Below are 16,706 nucleotides of genomic sequence, written 5' to 3'. Positions count from 1 at the left end.
ACCTTCTGTCAACCATACCTTATCGCTCAGTTTTTGTTTGAAAATGCTTTTCAGTCATTTCAAAACATATCTCCTTCTCACATACAAGAAACACACCAAAAAATACATAACCTTAAATTTCCAGTGGACAAAGTAGCTGACAAAATATTACTGTGGTTCAAACATTAGCACTGACCAACTTAAATGATGATTTGAAACAAATTTACATTAGCTCTTCTTACTAGAACAGGTTCTCATATCAGAACAGGTTTTCAGTCCAATCCTTGAGGACGGCAGCTAGACCAAGTTTTTTAAAGCTTCACCTCCCAATATATAGGATTTTAAGTATTTATAGTTCATGAAATCTGTCTGAAAATACTGTAACGAAGAGCGGTACAGCCCTTGATTAACTAGTTCAGATGCATGAGGGGCTGGAACAGAACAATTACCTGGATTAGCTAGAGGTCATGAATTGCTGGTCTAGGCTGTTATGTGATCATCTAGAAGCTTTTCCTTCAGTTGATCTGGCATGACAGGTGTAAGAATTTATTCTGCCTCAATTATTTATTTGAGTATATGTCAAGTTAGAAGTCATTACATTGCTACCATCTTGTATGTTTGTGCAGATGTAATAGTATATGCAAAGCATCCATGCAGTTTATAAAATTTGCAAGGTTCTCCCTCTGTGCACAAGCCTCCTGTGTGGAGTACATATGGGGGTCACAGTTATGTTTCCCCTTAATGGAAGCTCCCAGCACTGCTGCATGAATCTTTTACGTCAATCACCCTTCTTACTCCACAAACATCTCTGTGTAGTTCTGAACCTCCATAGACTGGCCTTTTCTCCGTGGTATTGTAATGAAAGTAAACAGTGTATTTGTGTCCATCACCCCTCACTGCCATTGTCACAGACCCCGACATCACTCTCTTCCAACCAGGCATGAAAAAATAAGGCCCAGGTGCTCAAGGTGAAAGACTTATGAATATTGCAGGCTGGCTGGCATTAACTATAAATAAGAATAGGTGTGAAGTCCCTGTGACTTTTGTCCAGGCAGAACAGGGCCATACAGACCAAACAGCAAAAAATTAACACAACCAATTGCCTCCTAGAAATTCCTCCATGACCAGTGCTATTCTCAGCATGCAATATTCTTAGTGTCTCATGTCACCAAGCGGTCCTGTTGTACTCTGCTCACAGACCTGGAATATGATCTGAAATTTTGAGGACATGAGGTTACAAATGTTTTCTCTTTTCATTTTTAGTGCTCTCTGTTCTTGTGTTGTCCATTATAGTGCTACACAATTTTTTTTTTTTTTTTGTAATTGCAGTTGCACACACTTACAAGCAGGGGACATTTTTTAAAGGGAATGCGCTGTTTCTTATACATGATTCATCCCTTTGCATTAAACTGTCCTATGACATCTGTGACATCTCTGCTGGGAAGAAAGGACTAAGAAACTTAGAGTGGTACATACAGGAGCCCGAGATGTGTTTTCTCTCTCTCTCCCTCCCTTGCTTCCTGACACTGGTTGTACGAAGCGCAGCATAGTTGCGTCTTGCCGTCTCAGGAGAAGTGCCTCCTGTTTTAGAATGTCACATGAGCACTGGGGTGAGCCGGCTGAGCCCCATTATGATGAAGTCAAAAAATGTCACGCTGGCTCGGCGCAGTTGGTGACTGCAGGGATGAATTGAAAAAGATGATGCAGAGAGATGCATGATTGTCACCATCTCCTCATCCTTTTTGCACTGTATTGCAACTTCTGACAGTCTCCCCTCGCTAAACTTTGCCTTTCTGCCTGTCTGTGACCACCAAGTTAACGCTCTCTGATCCAACATACACACAGATATGCATGCACACTTGTGCACATGCACACACACACACATGTGCACACACACACACACACACACACACACAGACTGGTGCTCTGCAGATAAGGGGGACTGTATCTCTGGAGCCAGGTGTGCTGTCAGCAGTGACTTAAGACAGTAATCAGCCATCTGAGAAAACAAACGACAAAGCTCTGAGCACTGTTTATCTTTTCACTAAATGCAGCCTCTCTCTTTCCTCAGAAAACTGTCTCAGCTAACTACACTTTTAAAGCAACTTAGATTTTTACTTTTTTTTTTACAAAAAGTGGGCTCTTGAGTAATACAAAAACAACATCAGTACTGAAAGATCCTTGTTTACCATAGCCATACCTTTGGTCCAATTTGCTATAGGGCTTTGTTTCACATGGTAGTGGAATCAATGGTCCTCACTGCCAAGTCAATCTTTTGGAAGTTATATCCTGGTTTTCTTCAAAAGCAAAACCATATTTTTTAGGCTACAAAGCAAACCTACAGGTATTTGTGAGAATGACTCAAGCAGAAAATAGAACAATTGGTATACAATGGCAGGCAAATCCCTCATTGGTTCATTCCAGTATGTGTTTGCTAGAAATCTGTGAGATATGAAAATCTGAGGATTTGGTGACTCTGTGTACAGAATTGGACCCTGCTATTGTGGCAAGCCTTCATGGTTACAAAGAGTGGAGTGTTTATGAAGGTGGAACGTAACTTGCCATATCCCCCTTTCTAAGATATGTACTGTGTATTGTTTTCTTTCTCCAAGTGGCCCTTTGGGTGGTGAGAGAAGTATATTACTGCTTTGAGTATCTACCCATGGAAGCACAGTATGACAAGAAGCAGTGGGGTGTGGTGTGCACAACTGAAAGTATACAACATAGGAATGGTCATGGGGGGATAATAGTGTGGCGCTCCCCCCCCCCCCCCCTTATGAGCCAAGTTTCCACCCAGTTTCCTTCCAAGAACATTCCGCATGTTTAGTTATGGACATTTAGACTGCTCAACCTTCAATTCACGTGTTTTCTTTTGCCATTATTTTTTCTTTTCACTTTAGAGTGCTTTATTGGTTTCTTCTTGTTTTGTTTTGTTATTTTACCACCTTATTTGCAATGTATTACAATTTGTTATTTAGCTTGATGATTGCGATGTTTCTTATTGCTACTTTTGATTTTTAACATAATTTGCAAGAGAAATTCTCACCATTTTAGAGTAGTGGCAGATTCATTTGTACATTGTTTTGTACAAGTTAGATGCTTCCTTACAAGTAGATATTTTAAATGGCTTTTAATATGCTGGTTTTAGGCTGATTGTTTCACGAAGTTAGGGACCTTTGGTGATGTGTTTTTCTCCTGCGTTTCTCACCACAGGGTTTATAGTGTCCAATATCTGGCAGGTGCACAGTCCTGGTTGGATTGTTGTTCTTGACTATGCTCCCTGAGATTGAATGAAGGACTATAGAACATATCATAATTCCAGGATGTACTTTTTATTGAAAAAAAGAGACCATCACAGACTCAAGGAATTTAAAAGATAAAGTTTATTAGGTTGTATTGCATTGGCATGTATTGACTGGCTTGAACAGCATTCTGGATTTTGCTTCTCTACAAGTGTGACAATAGAAAGTTGAGGTTGAAGTTGGGAAGGCTCCCTTTAAAACACTTCAGTGGAATTTGTCAACATTAAAATTTTTAAGAACAACTAAAGAATGGCAATGTGCTTAAAGATCGCCTACCTGATTTTCTTACTGCATACCCCCAACAAAGTAACCTTGCCACATTTTTCTTGCCATAGTTCAACAGCATTATCTGATTTACGCCTAGAAGAAAAACCTGTGAATATACAGCATGACCAGGGTGAGTCAGAGGCCAATGTCCAGCTGAGGGAGATTAAGGGTTTAGTTCCAAGTCATTTTGGCGTCCCATATGACTCCATATTTTTAGATTCCACATTTGACCCAGATTTAAGTGTACAGATTCAGGGATACCTCATGGTGAGTGGAAGGCCTGAGTTGAGATATGAAGGTTGGGACAGTTGTGAGGTGCCCTGGAAGAGAAAACAAAAAGGAAGGATTAGTGCTGGATGCAGGTAGGCCATTTTATCATCATAATTGATAATTAGTTGCTCTGCCACAGCTCTCAATTTGGCAAAAACAACAGTGGCACATCAGTGGTAGAGAAGTCTGCAACTTGCTCGATTAACCTTTCACACTAATCGAGTGAAAATTCAAAATAAGGACTCGTCAGCTTACCTTTTGAATTAATCTAATGAGCTTCCAAAATAAAAAGTATTGAGCACATACATGGAAGTATTGCAGAGTTACACAACATTGCATGTTAAATGTCCCAAGGAATGTCCATAGTGCCACACGCTTGTCCAAATGTGGCACACCCTTATCCAAGACACCGGTCCATCATCAAGAGCATGCATCATATATACAGGGCTCTCAAGTCTCACGCATTGAGCGTGTGACACACGCATTTGACCGTCTTCACACGCCACACCTCCGATTTCACACGGCGAGAAAAAAAATCTAGTTTATTTACCTCCGATCCATATCTATGTCGCCCTCCACTGGCAATCGATTGCGATATACAACGTATACAACCCCCCCCCCCCCCCCCCCCCCCCCAACAACTGACGTTCGCCACCCCCCCCCCCCCGTCAACAACTCTCACACTCTGGCATGAATCCAAAACTTGGGAGCCCTGATATATATATATATATATTATTATTTTTTTTGGTAAAACAAAATAACAATGTTGGACATCTTACAGAAAGACCAGAAAATTCCAAATGAAGTTATAATATAAAATTAATATTATGTTAATAATAGGATAGAGATGTCCAAGAGGCTAGCTAAGCTAACCATGCTAGCTAAAACCCTACACCAGGGTTGCCAACTGTCACGCATTGAGCGTGAGACACACGCATTTGACCGTTTTCACACGCTCTCATGCCACTCTTCCGATATCTCACGCCGAAAAAAAAATCCAGTTTATTTACCTCAGACCCACATCTATGATTCAACAAGTTACTAGTTCGATCTGGCGCCAACCACCGGCGATCGATAGATCGCAATATAACACTTAATTTGTGTCCATTTTACGTTCGTCGCCACCTCTCCCACCCCCCCACCCCCCCGCTCAACAATTTACACTCGCCACCTCCTACAGGTTAAAATCTCACTCTAAGCGAACGTCAAAAGTTGGCAACCCTGCCCTACACGATACTGAGGAAGTTCTAAAGTACTTAAATGCTCTAATACTGTTTATCATCTAATATTTGTACTCACAAACGAGTCCTTCATATATCTTCGTAACTGTTGTTCATGCTAACTTCCAGTTCAACTCTGTACTCAAACAACTGGACATAAACTCCAGCCAAAGAAAGCCTTTTCTTTTCAAAAATAATCATGTTCAAAAGTATACGCAATCAAAATATCAACTAACAAAATTATCCACGACTGCTTCAGTTTCGCCAAACAGAGTCAATTTGATGTGTTCTGGAGAGTGTAGCTTATCTTGGCTTAGGCTACCTTAGACTAGCATGTTTACAACCCAACTGTTTTGCGCATGTCTTTGTCAGAGACAAACATTAACTAATCATGGCAAGTGAGGTGTTAATCTTTTCAGCTTGGAGTGAACTATTGGCTAGAACAGCTCAATCACTTCAAAGGCGTCAGTTGGTCGCTGTAGAGGCTTCTTGGTTGACCCACTACCCCTCCCCCTTTCACAACAGCAGGCCGCTGTATCTTTGCAATTCGAGAACAGATGTAACACAACGCTGCGATGTTACTGAGAGGTCGAGAATTGTTTGTTGTTCTCAGCAGAGTATTATGAAATTTTTTGCAATGAAGTGAGCAAGAAAATAAAGGTATTTACCAACATATTATCTACTGTTTTAGAGTGTGATATTGAAGCTTTGTTAGTAAATGAATTTTAGATGACAAATTCTGTGTCCATACCTCGCCCTGGTGCTGTCCCGTCCTGTCCATTCCCTTTATCTACTCCTGCCTCCGGTCCAGCATCCCCCATCCCCAGTGTCTGTCTGCCCAGTCCCTCCTCAGGACTTCACAGCACTGAGTTTGGTCCAGTCTCCCCATGTCATGTCCCCGTCGGCCTCTTTGCCTCCTCCTCCTTCTCTGTGTCTCTCCCTACAATTCCCGACCTCTCGGCGACATCGCAGCATGTTGCAGAGAATTCTCAACATGCTCTGTAATACACTCTAGCCCTTCCAGAGCATTGTTTGTCAGATCCGGTGAAGTATTCATTTGTTTTGATAACAAGGCAGCCAATTCATACAATAATTCAAATGCAACTTGTATGTTGTGAGGGAGTGGTCGGAAGCTGACTCAATTTGAGGAAGTACTACTAAACTGTTATGTCAATACCAAACGATAAGATCAAGTCTAAAGTACGGTTACACTATGCGTAGGACCACCACCACCACCACATTCTGAGTGATACCCACTGAATCAAGAATTGCATAAAAGTTTATTCTAAAATAATCAAGTATATTGTTAAAGTGGATAAACCAGTTTTTGCAGAAGCGCCCTGTTTGTGGATCTGTTTATCCACAAAAAAGAACTAATATCGTCAAAAGTTCTTAAAACTCAAACACATCACAATGATTGTATTTTTTGAACTAGTATCCTGCATACCAACTTTCAGACACCTACACGCAACTGTTTCGTTTCTCGCAATGCGAGAAATCCCATTCTGAACATACCGTGTTTACAACATGTGGTTTACACGTGCAACTTATGATATATAAATACATGAGAAAATAGAAAGAACCTGAATCAACCTGACTCCAATACCCAGAATCCCTCACTTTCCCCAAACTGAACAGCCATAATAAGATCATCTTCACCAGATAATTGATTACAGTTCTGGTTCTGACTTTTGTTTCTGTTCTAGTTTTTGTCCCTACCCGGCTTCCAAGGATTTTGTTGCTTGAATTCACCTGTCATTACCCCTGCCTGTTCTTTACCTGTCTTTGGCCCATCTCAACATTTCTGAATTCAAATTAAAAGCCTTTGATCTGCACGTTTCTCTCCAACTTTGTATCGTTGCAGAATACTTTGCCTCCAAGCAGATGGCAGATCAAGAGGACCTGAGACAGGTCGTCTCCTCGCATGTTGTATGCTTGGACAGCACCAACAACTGCTCGAGGATGTCGGTCATTCCATGAATGTTGTGGTGGAACAGACCGAGCACCAGGCTCAAATGGCGGACTTAGGACAGACCATGCAACAAATCACGTCTCAGCTCCAATCCCTGTCGCTCATTGTGCAGAGAGAGGCGTCATCTGAATGTGTCATACTCACTAATTCTCATCAGGAACCCCTGTCCATAAGCAAACCTGCGAAGTATGATGGTGCCCCTAAGCAATGTTGAGTAGAGGTGTGCCAAAAAATCGATTCATATATCAAAAATCGATTCTCATTTACTATGATTCAGAATCGATTTTAAATGTCCCAAGATTCTAAGTTGTGGTGAAGTCTCAACCTGCCCGGTCTTCATTTAAGGCAAAAATATGGGTTCATTTTGGTTTTTACCGAATGCCGGGGAAGACCGAACTGGACACAATGTAGCTCGTGTGCAAGGCTTGTGTAACGCGGTGAGCACGGGAGCGTTAATATAGAGAAGGGTGAGAGATAATATAGAGAAGGGTGGACCCAAGTGCCGGCTCGCAAGATCAAGACGTTTGACACTCGTCAAATGTATTAGCGAGAGGGAAACGCGCACAGCGACCCAGAACAACAAACAAAACAACACGGAAGACTCGACGCGAGAGAATAGAAACCAAAACCGTGAGGGCACGGAGTAAATAGAATTAAAAAAACAACGCGGAAAATACAACGCGTGAAAAATAACACTCAACCCTAGAGAGACGGGAGGAAGAAACAAAATATAAACAGTAACTAAAATACAGCGCAGATAAATGCAACGCGAAAACGAAACCAAGGACGCCAGCAGAAGTAACTGCAGCAAAATAAAACCCTTCCCAAAAATAAAGGCAAAACGGATAGGAAGAAGCACAGGATTGGGAAAACTTGAGATGGGTCAGGAAGCGATGCAGGAGATAGATACTCTAATAAGTAAAGAGAAAGCATAACAGAGAGAGGTGGCGAGACACCATTAAACGATAAGCAATCACAGAGAAAGCAGAGACTGGCTGAGAACGTACGGTTATGCCGGTTTAGTCTGGGACTGACTCTGGTGGCCCTAGCGACGGCGGGGGGAACTGCATCCGAGCCAGCCCTGACAGCTTGCAAAATGAAGCTCAAGAATTTTGGTAACACAACAAAAACCATTTTATTTTACCAAAGCACTTTATTTTTGTTAATTAAATGAAAGACACTTAATTTAATAAGATCATGCAGATTTTATAGATTGAAGCAGATATTTTTATAAATCAAATCGTTTTTTGAATCAAAAATCATTTTGAATCGAAAATCGATTTTGAATCGAATCGTGGCCCCCAAAATCGGAATCGAATCGAATCGTGAGATAGTAAACGATTCCCACCCCTAATGTTGAGGTTTTTAACTGCAGTGCTCTGTATTTCTCCGGCTACCCCAGCTCTGACCAGGAACGAATAGAGTTTTTCTACTCTTTACTGGTAAGGCTCTGGACTGGGCTACTGCAGTTTGGGATACTGTTCAGCGAATGTCCTATAGTGAATTTAAGGCTTTATTTGATCATCCTTATGAGGGTAGAGCATGTGGAGAGAGGCTCCATAAATTGAGACAGACTAATCGCTCTGTGGCTGAATACGCCAAGGAATTCCGCACTATTGCGGCAGGTAGTGGCTGGAACGACCCTGCTCTTATCGTGGTGTTTTGTAATGGTCTTAACACAGAGGTTTTACACGAACTAGTCTGCTGAGATGATGACCTTAATTTGGACCTTAAAACTTGTTGCGCTGGCCATTCATCTAGACCAGTTCATCAGAGAATGTCGAATCAAAAGATCTGGTCAACGTCCTTATGTTCAAACTGCAAATATTATTACTGATTTCAAATCTATGCCACATTTGAAGAATTCACCAGAGCCCATGCAGTGCAATTCTGCTCGTCTCATGGATGAGGAAGGTGCATAAGAGAGGGTTTCTTGAGCGGGTAGCCCCTGTTTCCTAAGTAATTTAACAATTACCCATGTTTTAAATTAATTATTCTAAGCTGGAAATGTCAAAGGCTTTTATTTAAATGCTTTAAATTTGTTGCTTACCAAGAAGCCACCCTTCACGCACTCTGCTAGCAAACCAAGCTGTTTGTGAATTTCCCCATTGCGGGACTAATAAAGGTTTATCTTATCTTATCTTATCTGTTTGTAAGGATGTACGAATCATGGGTTGATCCAGGCCAATGTGCCACTACATTAGTAAGGCACATTTTTGCATCACAGATTATTTGCACGTTTATGGAATTAAAGTGCTTTCTATTCACATAAGCAAATTTCTCCTCAGATGGTGTCTTTATAGAAATGTATGTTCAGGTGATCGCTCTGATTACATTAGCGAAACTGACTATCGCTGCAAATTGCGCTTTAATGTTTGCCTGGTGAACCGCTTCATATGGGAACTTTATATACCTAGCTGACATGCAAATGATCCCATCCAAAACAGCTGGCATGGCATGGCTCAAAGATGACTGGGACATCCCTGACCGGTGTGCCAGTTCTCTTTGAAACAAGCCAGTTGCCAGGAAGCCGAGCGTTGTCAGCACCTGTAAAGGAACTGGCAATGTATGACTCCACATGTTTCTCTCTCTCGAAAACTGGACCCAACTTAGCACAAGAGGACAGCTCTTGGAAATCTGAAATGGCTTATAAGCCAGTCATCATCATGGGCCAAAATCATAATGGTCACGGAAAACTTGCTCTCGGCGAATTCGGTCATTAGCGATATCTTCCAGTAATGCCAACGCTACCATCTCCCATCTCCTACCATCTCCAGCAAAACATGTCATGCCTGTTAATATAATCTAGACTATATGGAAAAACGTTGAATGATTATTTCATTATTTTACACAATAAGGGCTTACTACAATGTGTTCATTTAATTGCATCACCTCTAAGTGTCGCTAATTGACGAAAACACATTAGAAACATGCGTACGCCTGAAGTGAAAGTGTCGTGGGGGTACGCACTTTCTCACGTTCAAATCACATTTAGCACATCTGACCGCTAGGTTACATAGCGTACTCAATGTTTTTGTATGTACGTACCGTTTGTACATGAGGCCCCAGATCACTACGTGATGCTGGTGGAGGAAAATGTTTCCTGACTCGCTCCTCCAAAACACACCAAAGTGGCTCAATAATATTTAGATCTGGTGACTGTGCCTTCAGGATACAATGTTTGAACCATTGGATGCACATGGTCCTCCAGAATGGTTCGGTAGTCCTTGGCAGTGACATGCCCATCTAGCACAAGTATTGGGCCAAGAGAATGCCATGATATGGCAGCCCAAACCATCACTGATCCACCCCCATGTTTCACTCTGGGCATGCAACAGTCTGGGTGGTACACTTCATTGGGTCTTCTCCACACCAAAACTCTCCCAGATGTCGGGAAAACAGGTGGACTCATCAGAGAACAATACATGTTTCACATTGTCCACAGCCCAAGATTTGCGCTCCTTGCACCATTGAAACCGACGTTTGGCATTGGCACGAGTGACCAAAGGTTTGATTATAGCAGCCCGGCCGTGTATATTGACCCTGTGGAGCTCCTGACGGACAGTTTTGGTGGAAACAGGAGAGTTGAGGTGCACATTTTATTCTGCCGTGATTTGGTCAGCCGTGGTTTTATGTTTTTTGGATACAATCCAGGTTAGCACCCGAACATCCCTTTCAGACAGCTTCCTCTTGCGTCCACAGTTAATCCTGTTGAATGTTGTTCGTCCTTCTTGGTGGTATGCTGACATTACCTTGGATACCATGGCTCTTGATCAGTGTTGCGAATAACGACGTTAAAAATAATGGCGTTAGGTAACGGCGTCATTTTGTCAGTAACGGGATAATTAATAATTAATTACTTTTCCTGTCGTTACAACGCCGTTGACGTTACTGGTCATTAGAAGCGGTGCGTTACTATACTGATATACTAACAGTAATCCGAGCGGACCGCTGCCCAGGCTAGTGAGGAGTAACAGATCTCGATAGGTCACAGTTCTCGGTGTAACACCTGTTTAACTTAACAAGTCAGTAAGCGATTGGCTAATGCAGCATTATGGTAGCCAATCAGAGCCAGTGTTTTTACACGCGCGCCTAAATACTACAGTGACACGACACAAACGGAGAAGAGGCAGAAATGGCGAGTCAGGAGCAAGCCGAGGAAAAATTAACATTTTCAAGGTAGCGATATAAACATTATTTAAGAAAATACTTGAAGTTCCTGAATGTCTACCAGACTGGGTATTTGATTTATTTAATTAAGAATAGAGGTTTTATTGTTAAGTTTACTTCTATTATGAACAAACCAGTTGTCTCAGGTTGAGAGAATTTAATTTAATTTGATAGATGTAAATGCACTTTATATAGTGTAACTGTTTACTTTTGCTTTTATTTTTTACAAAGATTTGGGATTTTAAAGGATTTTATCCTGCACTGGTCTGTGGATGTGCAATAAATATCAAACGTTAAACACCTTCCTGATCTACTCATTTCAACTGACTGTAAAAACTGCTTTTTCAAAAAAAAAATCCTTATTCATTGGCATATAACTTTTTTTAACTGTAACGCAAATAGTTACTTTCCCTGGTAACGAGTTACTTTTATTATAGAGTAATTCAGTTACTAACTCAGTTACTTTTTTGAACAAGTAGTGAGTAACTATAACTAATTACTTTTTTAAAGTAACGTTCCCAACACTACTCTTGATACATCACAAAGACTTGCTATCTTGTTCACAGATGCACCTGTATATTTCTTTCTTTTTGCCGTTTCTCTCTACTTCTCCGCCTCACCTATCAGTTTCTCTATATTTTTATTCTTGTCTTTCGCTAGGTTACATCTTCCGCAAGCTCCCATCCGGTCTCACTTTCAAAGTTAACTGGCTGGGTGGAACCGGCTTGGTGGTATCACGTGGTATATAGCCAAACTTGCATGCAATTAATTCGTAGGTTTCTTTGGACGCGTGACCATTACTGTAAGGACTGTAAAAGCTGCACTGTAAACCATAAAGTGCTCAACAAGATTTTATGTTGTTGTTTCTGTTTTGGTACCAGATCTGGACCGAGGTCCACCTATTAGTGACCTGCGGTATAGTCAATGCAGAGTACATACGTCACAATTTGGAAGAATTTACCAAGGACATAAGCTCCTCATGACCTATTGGGGAAAATAACTCTAAAAGAGCATCAGAGTTGACCAGGAAGCTGCCAGAGTACAGGGTCTGAGCTAGAATGACCATTTTTTCCCCTAATATTATCTTTTCACTACATAACTTCATAAAACTATTAAGCATTCCTGCAGAATTAGGATTTGGGCATGATTCCCAGTCTTGATAGAGTTTAAATATCTTGGATTGTTTTTTATGTTTTTCTATTGAAGATGATATGTATGAAGATGTCCACGTAATGTTGCAAAGATGTCAGCCAGGACAGTCCCACAACATCCAGAGCCTTAAGGAACTTGGGGTGGACCTCATCCACCCTTGGAGACTTGCCATCAAGGAGTTTCACAACTATCCTGGTCACCTGGGCAAACTCTCGTCTGCGTCCCTCAATTCTGTTTCCTCTATGGAAGGCGTGGTGGTGGGATTGAGAAGATCCTCAATGTATTCCTTTTACCATCTAATGACATCCCTAGTCGAGATCTAGCTCCTAGCCTCATTGTATACAGTCGGGAACCGCTTTCCTCTACTGAGTCACCTGGCACTGTATACAAGACAACAAAAAGGTTGAAAATGTCAAAAACCATTTGAGACACAAGTGTGAGATACCAATGTCCTGTTGAATATGCCCCCCCCCCCCCCCCCATACCATTGTAAGCTGAAGTAAATAAGTGCATCTATAATCACTTGAGCTGTTTCTAGAACGTCACAGACAGCTACTGGGTTCTGGTCTATGAGCACATGGTCATCAGATAAACATTTTTATTTGTTTTGTTTCGGTGTTATAAAGGACAGTAATAGAGTTCAAATTGGATGAAGCTTTATGTGAGCATGCATGTACATATAATGGTAGCATGTTATCATCTCTGCTTTTCATGCTATTACCATGTTTACACTTCATATCCTTTGTAAATAAATAACTGTATATGCAACATGATGTAGACCTCATGTCACACTTTGTTAATGCAGACTTTAGTGAATGACCTGCATTGATTGTATTTGTGAAGATAAATGTATTTCCATCAGCATGTCCTTGCATCAGGCTGCCCCTTTACCCTTGGTAACTAAGCAACAAGGGCACATCTTGACATCCTGTCCTCCTCTGCTGCCAGAAGACTCGGACTGGGAGAGGGGTTTGTTTTTCAGCAGGACAGTGGTTCCAGAGAAACAAGCAGGTGTGGTTGAGAGGCCCACTCTGAGTCCAGACCTTAATCCCACCAAAGACACTGATCTCATACTCATCCATCACCACTCAACTAATTACACAGTGACAGCAAGGTTGTCCTTGGGAGGCAAATGTTTTTAAATGACATGAAAGCAATTTTTCCCATTGCTGTTATTTATTTGCATGAATGATTCTATGAAAAGCAATGTGTGGCTCTCAAATCATAATTTTCTAATCTGTTCAGATTTTAATACTCTTATAAGTGAAGAATGCAGTAGGGACTTCATAGCGTCATGTGTGCTGATCTCACAGAGAGGTCAGCATATGAAATCTTCCCCCCCCATCCCCTCCACCCTTTTGAGCAGTGTAACAGGTGTCTTTGCTACAATTTTCGTTATGAATAATTTAAAAGGTCCTTCCAGCTAAAATGAAGGTCCTCACTCTTTAATAATGGAGTACATTTTTACCACATTGTGTGTGTGTTGGGTGGGGGGGGGTCAATTATTTAAAAGCAATATAGCTCGGAAAGAGGTTAATAGAACTTTAGCTGGCACTGAAGTGCATGCTGGCTGGATTGAGGACATGGCTGGGTGTGGAGGTGAGGAGACATGGAGGTATGGAGGTGTGGGCTACTGCAGGGAGACAGAGAGAGACAGAGAGCAGTAGCCTTGGCTGAGAGAGCACGGAGAGTGTTGGGTGAGGGGGCATGCATGAAGAGAGACCGAGCAGAAAGAGAAGAGTGGTCCGGCCCAGCCACTGGAACTGAGAGGTTTGGAGAGTGTTATCAGCTGCTTCCTCTCACAGCACTGCCGATCTCCGTCAGAGCTCCCTGAGCACCGAGGATTGCTCTCGCTGGGCACTGCCTGTCATCGAGATGAGCACACTCCTACTGAAACCTGCTGCCACTGCTAATTAGAGGTCGCCCAGTTCTCTGCTTGTTAAAATGTAAACACACAAGTACACACATACACACACATATTGAGGAATGCACATTACTATATTAAAACACTAAATCTATATTCTTTGTGCCCATTTTTAGTTTTGATCTTATCCTGTATTTGATACTTTCTGTGTGCTTCCCCTAAAAGTCCCCTGAGAGCAACGGCTGAACCAACATTTATCCAGATATGTGTCCATAAAAGTAATCTTTCATCCACTCTAGCCTGCAGCCACAGTCAGTGGGAATTATTCTGTCCCTCTAATCTTTCATTCCTAAATGATCTACTGATCTCTTCCATTCATTATGCAATATACAGAGGACAGAATTTAACTATCCATGTCTATTAATGTGAACATTACACATTAAATGACCTCATTAACGTTAATTAAATTAAAGACAGTCTATATATGGGAATGATTCATTCACGTTCTTGAGTGTAAAAAGTTTCAAACTCTTCCTTACATAATGGCTAAATAAATAATAAATCATGTTTGACCATTTTTATTGCTGAAAATGTTGACACCAGACAGCTTTTTTTTAATTGCTTGAGCCTGGACCGCAGTAATTTTAAAGCAGGCAGAGTCAACTGGAGGCATACATTCAAAAAGCCTTGAGAGCATGTTTTTTTTTCTTTTCACAAGAGCAGTTTAAACCACTTTCCTTATAGTTCTTATTGTTGTCGTTGGATCATGATAGGAAGACAGCATTTGACCAAGTACTGATAAGGGGCAGGAAATGTTTGGACAGTTATTGTAAATCCTGCAGCTCCCCCTAGAGATAAGTCCCTGTAACACGACAGAGAACAGGCAGGCCCTTCCTGACGCTGGCTATGAATAATAATAATAATAATAATTATTATTATTATATTAATAATAATCTTTGCATCTGTGTCCGATATCTTCCAAGGTCTGTGACACCATGGTTCTCACCAGTCATTAATGAATCAGAATAAGAAATACTTTAATGATCCCAGGGGGAAATTGCATTAGCCACATTTCTAAAATAACATTGATAACTTTTTGCCAAATACTATTTATTATCCATCAGTGTCACAGACACACGTCACAAAACACACCAAAATATGGATGTCGGGAGTAAAATAAAATAGAAAATCAGAGACTTGTAATATGGTTGTTCTTCAGAAACAACTTTGCAGAAAGCAGTCAGATCTCACAGTTCAGACCAGTCCCTCGAACAAAGATCAAAGCCTTCCTGTCTGCCGGAAGCTACATTCAGAATACATCTTCTTCACAGCAATTGTGAGTCTCTCTTTGACACTGGAGAGCTCACACTTCAACACAAGTGAGCCTGTTGTTTTTGGACTGGCTCACCAATTGGTCTGTAAAAGTGCTTAAAAAGAAGAAAAGTTTTCTTTATTCCTACTTTCTTCTGAGAATTTTTTTTACTTTTATATATTTTTCCATTTTTGGTTGTGGCTTTATTTTTTTATTTTTATTTTTATTACTTAATCCCTGACATGTTTCTAGAGGTTTTGATTAAGAGACACCAAGGATCCTTTAAAGGCCATTAGAGAAAGGCATGAGGAACATTCCAAAAAGTTATTTGCTCCAGAAGGTTCATGAAGCCATGTTCAACATTGTGTGTGTGTGTGTGTGTGTGTGTGTGTGTGTGTGTGTGTGTGTGTGTGTGTGTGTGTGTGTGTGTGTGTGCGTGCGCGTGTGTGTGCGTGTGTGTGTGTGTGTGTGTGTGTGAACTACTATGTTTTTATAAAGCAGTAATTAATATAATTACTCGAGAATGAGTTCAACCCAAGTCCTCAGCTCACAGCTGAATGTCAGAAATCTCTGTTTCCCTGTTTCCCCAGTAAAATTAGATCAAGGGAGTTGAAACAGCCTGGCGCTAGTTCACTTTTAATGAATGACTCCAATTATTACATGAGTAGCCTGTATCCATTTCCAGCTAAAGGACATTTCAACTACACTGTGGATCACATGCTCAAATAGCACCATGAATTGCACATTTCTAATTCAAATAAAGTCTATCCAAATACAGTCAATCCAAATATAAAAAACATGATGAATAAACAAGGCAATATGAGGAAATATAAAGAACGGTGGAAGATCTTCCCTGCTCTGGTAATGGAAAGAGAAGTGTAGGAGAGAAAGATACAAGAGGAAGGATATGGGGTGGGGGGGGGGGGATGTAAGAGAGAGTCAGAGCACAGAGCATGGAAAAAAGCAGAGAAAGAGGAATAAGCGAAGATAAAGCCTGAAAAAAATGGAGGTCGGCTGGATCCTGTCTCCCTCAGCAGGATAATTTGCCAACAACTTGTTCATAACAGAGGGTGCAGAGTATGTGAAATGACAGGCGACTAGCATAGTCCTGCTATCTCTCACATAGCTGCATGACCCTGACCCCCGATCCCGATTATGGGGAGCCAGTGAGTCTCGGAGAGCTGGCCACACTTCACAG

At 41.3% G+C, this 16,706-nt stretch overlaps 1 long non-coding RNA gene across 1 annotated transcript in view; it reads right to left on the bottom strand.

Moving 5' to 3' along the window:
* Positions 1–3,404: 3,404 nt before the first annotated feature.
* LOC143528471 (uncharacterized) overlaps positions 3,405–16,706 on the bottom strand; it is a 46,166-nt gene continuing 32,864 nt past the window's right edge. Inside the window, exon 3 of the long non-coding RNA XR_013134464.1 lies at positions 3,405–3,868. This is a non-coding gene — a long non-coding RNA (uncharacterized LOC143528471). The remainder of the gene's footprint in view (positions 3,869–16,706) is intronic.

Source organism: Brachyhypopomus gauderio, chromosome 12 (genome assembly GCF_052324685.1).
Source record: "Brachyhypopomus gauderio isolate BG-103 chromosome 12, BGAUD_0.2, whole genome shotgun sequence".
NCBI lineage: Eukaryota > Metazoa > Chordata > Actinopteri > Gymnotiformes > Hypopomidae > Brachyhypopomus > Brachyhypopomus gauderio.
This window is presented reverse-complemented; position numbering and strand designations above follow the sequence as displayed.